This window comes from Paramormyrops kingsleyae, chromosome 1 (genome assembly GCF_048594095.1).
Source record: "Paramormyrops kingsleyae isolate MSU_618 chromosome 1, PKINGS_0.4, whole genome shotgun sequence".
Classification (NCBI taxonomy): domain Eukaryota; kingdom Metazoa; phylum Chordata; class Actinopteri; order Osteoglossiformes; family Mormyridae; genus Paramormyrops; species Paramormyrops kingsleyae.
The window spans coordinates 5,109,078-5,122,379 of NC_132797.1; the positions used below are offsets into that span (position 1 = coordinate 5,109,078).

Here is a 13,302-nt window from a genome sequence, read left to right on the forward strand (position 1 = left end):
ACATCCAGTGTCACCCGCGTTTTAAGAATGAAAAGCGGTGCATTTCTAACCAGAAAGGAAGAAAGCGTTTAAACCATTTCGATGAATGAAGCACTGCAGGATCTCCTGCTTTTACAGCAGAGAATCACACCGAAGGCCATTCATCGCCGCATCGGGCTGTGTGACTTTCAGCGACAGTGAATTGGAACACCAAAAATCGCCATATTCCCCATCGCACTCACTTAATTACATCCTGGTCTGCTGCATCAGCGATCTAGCGTGTTCAGCGTGGTCGGGCACCTTCACAGTCGTTGCGTCTCGGCGTTGCATCGCTGTGCAGTGATGTTGCACGCGTTGTCGAGATAAATGTAGCTCCGAGGTAGCTGAAGCTGAGAGACTGCATACCCGCCCTGCATCAGCATCCCGCCGAGTCCTGAGCTGCGGAGGATCCTCCGGAGCTCGGGGGACGGGGATGTAACAGCGCCGACGGTGCATATATAGGTCATACGGACTGTAAGGGCATAAGAGTTGGGGGCAATGTTTAACAATGCCTAATACACTTAAATGACTTTCTTGGCCAATAGAAACGGAACTCTGAATAATGCATATTTATTTATATGTATTATATTGAAATGTAAATAATAACGCAATTGATATAGACTAGAATAACGCAAAGCAATACCACCTAACATTTAATTGATCACTTTGTGGTCTCTCTCATGGTGGTGAGAAAATACATTTGTTATGTAATGCACACAGGTCCCTTATAATACTGTATAACCAGGGTAGAATGACCTTTTTGGGGGGTGTTCCATATATACCTGGGAACTGGTGCCCTTATTTTTACAAGGTTAAAGCAATACTTAACATTAAAACCATAAGAAATGTATCCCAGTGACCTTTGCATGTTCTCCCTGTGTTTATGTGGATTTCTCCGGATACTTTGGTTCCCCGCAATTCCAGTGACATTGCAAATCGGCGTATCTAAATCCGTTACAGCATGTAATTGTGTGTGAGTGTTCTGTGATGGACTTGCAACCCCTGCCATCAGCTCTGAGATTCCTGGGATAGACCTCAGGCTTATTGCAGCCCTGTAGCGAATTAGTGGGATGGATGGAGAGATGGATGGATGGATACATTTTTCAAGGTTTTCAGTAGGACTGGAGGACATTGCTCCACCTGTAGTTGGATCTAGGGTCTTCTGTTCTGTTGCTTTCTGCTAGTTCAGCGTAGGGGAGAATTTGCGCACCTCTAGTAACCGGCTGAACTGAATCAGGTGACCAGACATTTACAGATACCGACCAGTAAGCATTGTGTTCATACGTGAGCTGAAGCTCACCGGGCTCGAATCCCCACAGGTGAGACAGATACAGGCAGAACAGTAATAGTCACTGGTCTGTGCTGGTGACTCCTGAGGACTTTGTGGGACTGAGCTGCTCTTACCCTCATTTTTTTTCATGATGTAACAATGAAAGAGTCAATTCTCTGTGACCGCTGCTTCAGCATCAATCTCCTGTAATGTATAAAGAGTGCTTTCCATCGCGTTTTGCTTTTTATCAGAGGTTTATGTCAGGGGGCTACAGAACCTGCTCCATATGCTTTAAAACTCTCTGAATGTGTAATAAGACACTGGTCCATTTCATTAAAAAGCAAATGCTTTTAAAAGGATGAATTTTCATATTTCACCAGATCCAAAATCCATTAGCAGTACTACATCTCTGCAATTCGTCACATAGCGAATCACATTACTTGCTTATATACTGGACAGACCCACCTTTACCCAAGCCAGTATGCTGGCTGGTATACTTTTCTTCACTCTTATAGTCGTGTATTTGCTGATGTTTTTTAGGCCATTTCCATCCTGGGTTTTGAATCTGAAGCCTTTTTTCAGCCTATTCCTGAGCTGTTACACACAATTCCCAAGTTCAGGATGCCCTCATTCACAAACATTTGTGGCCTGGGCCTCACTGGGGCCCTGTTCTCCCTCAGCTGTTCCTTCTCCGACCAGCATGGGAAACATCATAACGACACGTCCAGCCGGGATCGCACACTTATTTATCACTCCCTCCGTTTGTCTGACTCAGAGGGGACTGAATTCAGGCCCTTAACTCTTTCCGTTTGCTTTTGGGGTAGTTTGCTTACTGTGCTGAAAACAGAAGGGGAACCCTCCTGAAAAGGCGTTTGAGAATTAGACAGACACTTTGTTCTTTATCCACAGAGGCTAATATCCGACAATATGGCCGTTCCCCAGGGAACCGGTCTGCCTTTGTTCTCTTAATCGAATACGAAGACATTTAGTTAGTAGTTAGAGGCACCCTTTGATGACATTGTAGGGGAAACTGGCACCAAACCACAAAGAAGGTCAAGGGATGGATCGCTCATTCACAAAATCAACAGAGAAAGGATGCTGAACTGGTGCCTCGTGCTTCAGGACGGGTTGGGACTTTACATGCTGGGAGCGTAACTGGGAGTGTGCACACCCACTGCTCATTTAGCGGCTATATTGGTTAGCAACCATTCACAAATACCACAATAATAAAACAATTCATTTTCAGACGAACACGGTTCATTTAACGACCACATTTGTATGTCTGACAAACATGCACAAGTGGAGTGAGAGAGACCTTTGAAGCAGGATGTACAAAATGTTGCTGAAAATATGTACTTTATGAAGGATCAAAGAAATCAAGCATGAACGGCTGAAGTAAAGTGGCAAGCACAGTCCCGTACAGGCCCTGGCTAACGTGATTATCACTTAATGACCAGGCCATCGGAATGGAAGTCGGCCGTTAATTGAGGAGTGGATATGCGTGTCTGTCTTGCTTGTCGTGGTTAGTGCACTGACCATGGGGTCTGAGAGTAACGTAATTTCAGTCCTCTGTGTCCTGTACATATGGCAGAATTGACAATAAAGACTTTTGACTCTAACTGCAGCTTCATTATTGCCATCTTACCATATTAGGATACCTACACCAACGTCTGTGCACCAGGCCCAACATGGCTATCATGTGATGTCAGTTCTCCAGGGTTACCATGCGACAAAAGCCCAGAGTGAGAGCGTGGACTGGGCGCAGAGGATCACATCTCTGGGGTGAATGAGGTTTCCTGGCGTGGGAAGGCTCCCCCAGTCAGACGCTGGGGAAAAGTAGGACACCAAGTGACTGAAAAGTCAGCACTATGAGAAATATCCAAATTCCCATCAGATAGAGGTTAGACCGGACCACAATGATCTCAACGAGGAAGTGAGGTGTGTATCCCTGGCTGCATAATAGCATAGCTGCATTAACAAAGACTGCTTATGGGCCCATTCTGTGCAGGGAGTCCCAGTGGCCTATTGGTTAAGGCATCAGCCTCTAGAGCTGGGGATTGTGGGATTGTGGGTTTCCTCATTATGCAACAAAAATGATGGAGTCCTGGAAAATCCCAATAGCATAAGTACATACTTAATAATCCCCATGGGGTTAATAAAGTATATTGGGTAACGCAAGGTTAACTGCACCTTCATAATGCATTCTTTATGCATTCATAGAACATTCAGTGCACCTTTATAATGCATTCATAGAACATTCATAAGCAGTATGCAAATACACCTTAACATCCCTTAACAGCCTTAATATACATTAATAACAAACATTACATGATTATAAAATTATAATGTTTGTTATTATTATATAATGTTTGTTACTCATATATATTACAGCTGTTAAGGGATGTTAGGATGTTAAGGTATACATACATGATGTTTATGAATGTTTTATGAATACATTATGAAGGTGTGCTGAACGTTTTATGTAAAGCGTTACCGTATATTGCATATGTTTTACCTAATTTTAACGCAGTCAATGAAGCTTTATATGACAAACCACAAGATGCCGCTGCCTGAGTATACCTGTTGAAATGAACTAGAACTAGAATTAACTAGAATGCCACTAGCAGGAAGTTCTAGAGCACAGAACTGCTATTCAGCTAATTGCCCTATTTTTCTGTCAATGGCATTCAATCAGCAAGATCTGACAGTATGTTTTTAGTACATATGTTACCTTTAGGTAATTTGCACCAAGCTTCAAATCAGCTTCTTTCCTTGCATTACTAGTCATGGGAAAACGAAGTTCACAATGAGCAAGTTGGGCCCAACAGGATGAGTCACGTGATTTACTTCGATCTAGCCAAAGATGGTGATGGGCTATGTTTAAAAGTCTGTAAGTCTGGTGATGAAGGGTCTTAAAGTGACAGAAAATAAATAAATAAAATGATATATTTTATTAAGTATTTTAAATAGTTTAAAAACATATAATACAATGTGTTAAAGTATTTTGTTACAGATTACATTTTTTCAGTCCAGAAAAAAATACAAATTACGAACTTCTCAAAAGTAATTTAATACATATTTTAAATACATTCAATTGAAATACTGCCCATATCTGCCTAAAGCTTATCCCAACACCTTGCATACACACCGGCCCTTTGCGAATTAGCACTATTGCCTCAGACCTCTGGGACCAGCGGTCAAGCCTCCTTGATTCCTCGAGGTTCCACGTGTGGGGAGTTTGCATGTTCTCCCTCTGTCATTATGAGCTTTCCTTCAGGTACGGCGATTTCCCCCCACAGTTCAAAAACATGCTGAGATTAATTGGAGTCAGCAAATAGGTGTGAATGAGTGGTGTATGCGAGTGTGCACAACAACGTATCAGTGCCCCATCCTGGGTTGCTCCCTGCCTTGCACCCCCCCCCCCCCCCCCCGAAGGCCCTACACAGGCCAAGAGAGTTTGGATAAATGGATGGAAATTGCCTATAGTCTGTGTAGGTGCCCTGTGACGGACTGGCATAGTGTTCAGGGTGTACTCCACTATGGTACCCCTTGTTGTCATGGATACAGTCCAGGCAGCAAATGGTCAGAAGAGAGAAGGATGGAAAAATACCAAGAGATAAGGCGCTCATGCACAGCACACATCAATGTGCATCGGAAACCCTGTACGAGATGAGCCACGGTGTATTAAAGGTGATAAGATCGCCTGCGAGCCGGATGGGAGAGATGAAACTGCAAGTGACGAGCCAAGAGGCAGATATTAATGGAGCAAGATTTAATCACTAATAGCTGAAAAGCTTCCAGGCATCAATCACAGCCCAGTAAGGGTCATGATGACCGGGAGCTCATCCTGGGACGAGGAAAGCGAAAGGCGGGGCATGCCTCTGTAATATGGCAAGTACAGCAATGGCGAACACGCACAGCAGTACTCGGGGAAAGCTAAAGCGACCAATCAGCCTCAGTTGCATCTGGCCTAGTGCTTGTGGAGAAAAGTCACACATGTCCTGGCAGAACTCTGCCTACGGTATGTTTAAAGTAGACTTGAACACATAACACTGGAGATGGTGTCTGCTGTTTGAACAAACCCCCCCCCCCCCCCCCCCCCCCTTTTAAACAGCTGGGATCCATACCCAATCTCCCCCTGCCACGAGGTGAGGTCTACAACCTCCCTTGGGGGAGAGCTTAACTCAGCAGAGCCTCAGGGAACCCCAGCTGTCAGCGTGAGAACACTGTGTTTGATTACCGAGTTGTAGTGAGGAAGAAGGACCCCCCCCCCCCCACACACACACACACACAAAACGCTCCTTGCCATGGCCTGGAAGCACACTGTGACCTTCTCTTGTCCTCTTCTTCTCTTTCCCCAGTGAAAAGCTTTGAGTTTATTTAGATAGACGTCCGTATCCAAGTCTTTGGTGCTGCACCAGTAAGATTCAGTGCTAAAAGTGGGTCCTTCTAGCCAACCCTAACCCCATATTGCCCCCTGGTGGCCCAGTCACTTTAAAAAAAAAAAAAAAAAAAACATAAAAAGCTGCCTGAAGTTTTGGAGGGAGTAATGTAAGGTTTGCTTACAATCCTGATAAAATTATAATTATGAAGTCAGTATGTAGATGGAGAAGGAAATTTGTCAGCCAGCAGTTCACTCAAAACATTAATGACAGTACTCACTAGAGTACTTTTCAGTGTCATCAGGATGGATATTTCTGGTAGATCCTGGGTGTGATTATATCAGTTTCTGCAAAGATACATGCAATAAAAAATATACTATTTAACTACAATTAACTAGTTTAGGGAGTCCCGCAAACTGAAAGCAGCTCCATGACACTCGCGAATGATGCACAGTGTCCCGGAAATCTGTCGCTCAGCTGTTCAGCGGCAGTAAGGCTAACCGGAAAAAAGTTTGACCGCCATAGCCCTGCCCCACCAGATCGGCAAATTTTACCATCACCCTATGCCCTAAGCACTCCCCCGTCAGTTATTTTTTCTGTACACCTGTATTTGCCACACCATAAAACATTCGTGCGCATGGAGCTAGGGGATTGGGTAAGCCTGAGCCGGCCTCTTCCCATCATTCCATGCGGCGACCGCCCACTTGATAAGTGTCCACCCATGAGTTGACTGAGGTGTGAAAGGTATGAGAGCCTCAGCTGGTAACTAACGCACTGAAGAAAGACAGAAAGATTAATGGCGTATTCTAAACATATCCACTCCTGTGTGTGTCTGTTATTGTGTTATCTGTGTTGGTTAGGTGTTGTTTTTATTGCCGTCTTACAATGACGTAAGATAGTAAATAGATTAGTGGTATATCCATGTTTTGTAGGTATTAATGTACTAGTATTGGGAACAATTGTATCTGTCAGCCTTAACTAAAATTATGAATAGGTATAATGTTGTTTATTGATCCCATGAGGATCGATAAAGTATCAGTTAAAAAGTTAAAGTGAAAATTAGTTGGCCCTTTAATTCTAGTATCAAATAATGTCTTGGTTGTTTGAATATCTGTTTGATTTTGCCTTTAAGCTAAAGAGCAGAATAAGAACCAAGAAAAAAAATCTCAGAAACTGAACCAAGAATAGCTTTTCATAATAAGAATGAAAATTGATGCTTTTAAGCAATTATGATAACTTTGCTCTGGGAAGCAGGGTCTGGAAGCCTATGATGACTCATGCTATCATGCTCCTCCTGGAATAATCCCGTTTCCTACACTGAACATTGCAGTTCGGAGCCCTAGTGTCAGTGTGCATCTCCCTCCTTTCTCCTCTGGCAGTCAGATTTCCGGGAGCACCTGCAGAGGACAGGACAGTCATCATTTTTATCCAGTGTTCGTACTCAGCCTAGACCCTGACCACTTTCCACATAAAAAATACTACCAACACACATAGGAATTTAGACACAACACACCAAAAAAAAAAAAGGAAATTTTTGGCAGTCATTTGAAGATGATCCCCTGCCATCTATAGTAACCTGCAGTGAATGATATTGCACAAAAATTCTGGGAGATTTTCCAGAAGGGCTAACCATGAATAAGAACATTTCAGCAGACATGACTATAGTGAAAAGTAGTATGGATTTTGCAAATAACATGTTCAGTCTTGTTTGCTTGCTAGTTAATGAGCATGTATACAGTGCATGTATTAGCACTTAATTTAAAAACTATGAAAAAGTTCATATTTTCAAGTAGGTGTTACTATTTGTATAAAGTAGTATTTACAAGAAAAGAAAGTTCTGCAAATGGTAAAGACATTTTAAATGCTTTAAACCATATAACACAAGAGGACAGTGATAAACCAGAATATTAAAATATTTTAAAAAGAAAAGTTTCTGTTACAAATTGCAGGTATACTATCATGATGTACTGGATACTGTAATAGCTAAATACTGCTCCAAGAAAATTACTGTCAATTCGCAAATGTTTTTTTTTTTTTACACATTTACACATTATAAATTCAAATGAAGCAGTGAAATATGATTATGATACTCCAGGTCATGGCACATTCGGAGTTATTTTGCTCCCAAACTCAATGCAGGAGGTTAGATTGGCCTCTTATAAAATCATGACCTAGACGTTGCACCAGTGAAATTCCAAGATGCAGTTTCTTGAAGAAAAATGTTCAGATGGTCCCCCACAACCCAAAATACACATATGTTACTCCTCTGCAAAAAGAGAAGCAAAAACTGATTAGTATAGAAAGTAGTAAATATGAGTGGGGAATTGGTTCCTACCTACCCTCTAGCACACACCAGCCACAGTATGAGTCCCTCAAGGCCATGCAGTCCTTCTTTTGATGGCATGCCTGCACTGGCACCTTGGAGATCTGTTTAATTGCCAAATGAATCCGTAGCATACTTAATTATACTTGCAGAAAACTAATTCAGAACCATGTACTGTATAAGCAGTTGGAAGGTAGAAGTATGTATGAATGTATGGATGAATGAAAAACTAGCCAAAATCGAAAAGATTAACCTGTCTTCTGGAACTGTACCTTTTTTTCTGTGGGGTGATGTACAGATGAGTGTGACTTGTGTCAAAGAAGAGGTGTTTGTTGACCATTTCATCAGAGTTGGATATAGTAATAGTCTGGTAGACCTCTGGGCAGCTGGAAGGTGCAGAGAAGTGGATCAGGAAAACCAGAATCTCCAGGAGGTAAACATTCTGATGTTTGTTCTCTATTCATCTCTTAATGGGAACTTTTAATAGGAAGGGACTGAAGACCTCACCTTGTAAATCGACCCCATTCGGCAAACCGCCCAGTGCACCTGGCACAGGACTGTGATGGAGCACCTTACTCTGCTCACCCTTCCCAGAAATGCCACGCTATGCTGGTTCTCCACAGCAACCCCTACAGGCGCGAGTAGGACACTTTTCTTATAGACGGCTTCAGAGGTCAAAACGAAGGGTTGCATGCTGACCAAGGGTGACAGCAGGAAGTCGGCACCGCATTCGAATTGTGACAGTCTGTCTGGCTGATGTCCGAGTCTTTAAAACAAACTTCGGCAGATAAGCATTTACAGCTACACTTAGGGAGATGGTTATGAAGACGTGTCATTTGAAAATCATAACACTCACTATTAAACTTTTGGGAGCCAGATTCACTGTTGGATTTTTACTGAATCTTAGAATAAAAGAGCAGCCTATAATTTTATTTCAGAATCTATAGAAATACCCCGTAGTGAAATGACCCCTCATCATAACTAAAGAACAAAATGAAGATGGACGAGCTGAGTATGGTGAATCATCAGCTATTTTGTTATTTACATATCCTTGCTTTAAATAGCAGGCACGAAGGATCTCCTTGAATTGGTCATTGATGGCATTCAGAGGGTACATGCAGAGTGCTGAACGGCTTTCGTCCCCATCGGTGCTGGACACCACAAACAGAACCTTGTGTTTTGGCCATATGACACCATATTGACCAGACGCACTCAAATTGCTGGCCAGTTCCTCCCCAGCCGAGGTAATGTAGGCTGTCTGTGCCTTATTGTACTTGTTGTCTTGGCTACAGTTGAGCTGAAGTTCAATCTAAGAATAGTAGTTTTGGTCATTCTCGCACAGCCGTGAGATGAAGGTGTCATTCTTGTTGTCTGATTCTCCCCTTGTACGGGTGAAGAAGAAGTACAAAAACCAATTTTCCTTGAAGGAGTAACGAAAATTGTGCAAGTACTTTGTGATGAAGGGGGTGGCCTGCACACCAGAAGCATCCACGATGTTTTCAAAGATGACCCAGTCATTATAGTCCTGCAAGATGCGCGTGCTGATCAGCTTGGAGCTGTCCTGGCTTCCGTAACCTTTCCCCACCACAAAGACAGGCAGGGTCTCAGAGTCTTTGACAAAGTTTGCCATCACGCCTACCACAGACACCGTCTCCTCAATGCTGGCCACATAAGTCTTCTCACCCTTGTTGTCATTGTAGTAGATCGGCAGCTCAACATTGCTGAGGTTCAACAGAGAACAGAGACCCCTGAACAGGCTTCCACAGACTATGAGCGAGCCATTGGCACTGTTAACCAGTAGAAGCTTGTTTGTGTTGTTTGTGGCCAAGAGAAGTCACCTTAATTACCCAAATATATGCCTTTGTCATAATAAACCTGTTTTATGTGTAGCAATGGAATCCGCAAGAAGGCACTTCGCCTCAGCAGCAAGCATGGTGGGCTTCACACCTGCACGCTTGTAGTCCAGGATTTCCTCTCAGGATCTGTATGTGTCTGTGGAGCATATTCTCCTTTCAGTTTTGTGGGTTTCCTTAAGAACCAAAAATGTGATTTCGGTCTTTAGGTCATGGTTCAGGTGGTTTCGGTGAATTATTGTCTCTAAATTTCCTTTTGTGCATGTGCCCTGTGACGGGCTGGCATCCCGTCCAGTGTGTACACCAGCCCTGTGCCCTCTGATGGGCTGGCATCCCGTCCATGGTATACCGTTATATATACCATGGTATATTCTTGGAACATGCTCCAGACTCACTCTCTCCACTGGGTAAGCTACGATTAAAAAATGGAGGTATCTGGTTCCCATTGTATGGTGCATACTAATAGATGTTTGCAGTTGTGGTCTCCTGAAGTGCACCTTGTCTAAGACAACTTAGAGACAGGATCTCAGCCCACTGCTCAGACATGCACTGACAAATGTACTTTGCCCTCTGCGTTTGCTTGACTGATCGTCTCAATTGAGAAACAAAGTCTCTTTCAAGACACAGCTCTCTTACAATGGGCTGCAGATACTCCCTGTAGAATATAGAGCACCATTAGATCCAAGTCACTTACGATTCACAGACATCCTGGAACTCTTTCTAAAAGGTAAAGACCTCTTAGAATCCCTTTCTATTAATTTTTTTCTGCAATGAGTAATATTACCCTTCAATCTCAACTGTGTGTGTATGCATGTGTCTCATGATGGGATATGCTAAAGCAGTGCTTCCCAATCCACTCCTTGGGGACCCGCAGATGGGCCACATTCTTGCTCCCTCCCAGTTTCCAAAAAAAAAACGTGAACTGTCTGCGGGTCCCTTGAGAAACACTGCACTAAAATAAGCATTCCAATATATCTGTGCTTGTGCAAATGCCAAATAAAGCTTCCTTTCATGTTTAAAATAGTCTATAAATAAGCAATAATAGAAAAAAATAAAAGCCCCATGCAATGTACAGTAAACTCACCCCTATGCAAGATATATTCAGAAAGTATAGTGTTTAGTATATATTGTGTTTCCTGCCGCTTCACTCTTCCTCCTGTGGGCTCCTCTGGATTTGCTTCCTCCTCCCTGCCAACACAAACACAAGGTCCGCTGGCTGCTGGATGGCATCACTGCGTACATGGTGGGCTTTCACTGTCATGGCTGAGAACTCGCCGTCACTGATTATTATTTGTGTATAGGTTTCTTTTCCCTCCTGGCTGGGCTTTACAACTCGTGGCAATGGGCCCGTATTCAGGTATTTTCTAAATTTACCCAGGAAATACTGATGTGTCTGCAACAGCTACCATTTGCAGCCCACCTACCCGCCCAGCTAGCAGTCCATACAGTTACGAGTGAGGAACTAAAGAAAAACAGACATTGTGCATCTGAATATTTTCAATGAGTGTCGATAAAATGAGTGCTTATAAATGGCACAGATGTGACTATTTGTGCATAAAGAAGGTGTAGGAGAAGGGGAACTATTCCGAAAAGGAGGCGTTTAAAAAAACATTATTCATCTTTCATTGTAAGGGTAACAGACCCTGTAAATTTGTGTGAATGTGTGTCTGTGTGGGGTTAGAGGAAGCGAGAGTGAGACAATAATTTAGGAGAAAAGCTTCAGCCGCCTGTTACCATTAGGGTAATATATGGTTTATTAACTGAACACCTGGACACCTCCCTCCCAGCAGAAATGAAATAGCGAACATCCAGTGACTATTTCTCTACATGCTTGGCATCACTATGTGTTTTGTACCTTACAGCAAAAGTTTTCTTAAAATGGGCAAGAAATGTATGGCCTACTTCAGGTTTAAAAAAAAAAAACAGCTGTATCACTTAAACGGGGAATGATTTAATACAATTTTGGGGAAAAAAAATCTCATACACTATTCAGTCGAGCTCTAGTTATGTGCATGAATTTGCAAGCCAGAAACACTAACAGACGGTATAACCTTGACAAGATGCAGAACTGGGTCATCAGACTTGTTTACACGGGTCTGAAATGGTACAAAAGATCTCATCCGTTGCATCACCTTATGTGTCTTTAAAAAGGTTAACCTAGTCCACTTGTACTGAAAATTATGCGGCACATTTTTAGCAACGATAGCATCTGTTTGGCTTCAAACTTTGGATGCTTGCATCTTCTTTGCAGTGCCAGTTCATCCAGCTAGTGGAGCGGCACGGTGCTAAACCAGCAGGCCGATCCGTGTTCTTCTAAGCTCAGGGTGGAATTAAACGGAGGGACCGGTGGAGTGTCATTCAGACGCCGCCTTCAGTGGCTCGGACATTCTCCTGTGACCAAGGAGGGTCATACTCCCACCAAGAGCTTTGGCATGGCCGCTGTGTGCATATAACAGTGCTTGAAGTGCAACCAATAACATGGATGGTACCGGATCTACCTCTTCAGGGGACATAGGTAAAGCTTTACTTGGGAGGCCCGCCTGCCTAGAAAATTGATTCCTCTGAAATGCATGTAATTTGGGGGCCCAGACAACTGCCTACTCTGCCTATGGCTAGAGCTGGCCCTGTTCCTGCCTACGGCTAGAGCCGACCCCGTTCCTGCCTGCGGCTAGAGCCGGCCCCGTTCCTGCCTGCGGCTAGAGCCGGCCCCGTTCCTGCCTGCGGCTAGAGCCGGCCCCGTTCCTGCCTGCGGCTAGAGCCGGCCCCGTTCCTGCCTGCGGCTAGAGCCGACCCTGAGTGTAATTACTGCATGATTCCACCGTGACAGGAGAAAGACATTTTTCCATCGCATGCCTGTTTTTTTTCCTTCAGCGTCATGTGTCCTTTTTCCTGTTGGCGGCACTGGACAGCTTCCTTAACACGGTTAACTAACAAACATGAATAGAAGAATATGTTGCTTTCCCACTGAATTTCACGAATCTAGTTCCTGGTTCCGAGTTTGTGCGCCATCTTGTCTGGAACTCTTCTAGTTCCTGTATACCTTTGTGTGTCGCTTTCCCAAAGCACAACAGGAACTGTGACCTTTCTGCCCTGACGCCTTTCTATCACAGCCCACATTAACTTTTTCAGCAATTTGTGCTACAGCAGCTCTCCTGTGGGATCAGACCAGACAGATAACCTTCCCTCCCCACAAGCATCGATGAGCCTTTGGGCGCCCATGACCTCATTGCCGTTTAACTGTTTGCCCTTCCTTGGGTCGCTTTCGGTTGGTACTGACCAGTGCATACTGGGAACACTCCACAATACCTGCAGTTTTGGAGATGCTCTGACCCAGTTGTCTCGCCATCACAATTTGCCCCTTGTCAAAATCGCTCAGATCCTTACATTTGTTCATTTTTCCTGCTTCCAACAAATCAATTTCAAGAACTGACTGGTCATTTGTCTAATACATATTGG

General features: G+C 43.6%; 1 protein-coding gene and 1 long non-coding RNA gene across 8 annotated transcripts in view; both read right to left on the reverse strand.

Moving 5' to 3' along the window:
- The window catches only part of abcc9 (ATP-binding cassette, sub-family C (CFTR/MRP), member 9), a 30,360-nt gene extending 29,885 nt beyond the window's left edge, over positions 1–475 (reverse strand). For 3 of the 7 annotated variants that reach the window (XM_072699605.1, XM_072699642.1, XM_072699687.1), the window contains exon 1: positions 222–464. The gene's annotated coding sequence lies outside the window, so the exon portion shown is untranslated. Of the gene's footprint in view, positions 1–50; positions 186–221 lie in introns of those variants that run through there. The other 4 variants (XM_072699478.1, XM_072699512.1, XM_072699727.1 and 1 more) reach the window with 4 other exon arrangements.
- Positions 476–5,823: 5,348 nt separating this feature from the next.
- LOC140578490 (uncharacterized) lies at positions 5,824–10,605 on the reverse strand. The gene is made up of 3 exons (XR_011982701.1): positions 8,266–10,605; positions 8,010–8,097; positions 5,824–7,067 (listed from the first exon to the last, which is right to left on the reverse strand). It is a non-coding gene; the product is annotated as an uncharacterized lncRNA (long non-coding RNA).
- Between the last annotated feature and the right edge of the window lie 2,697 nt (positions 10,606–13,302).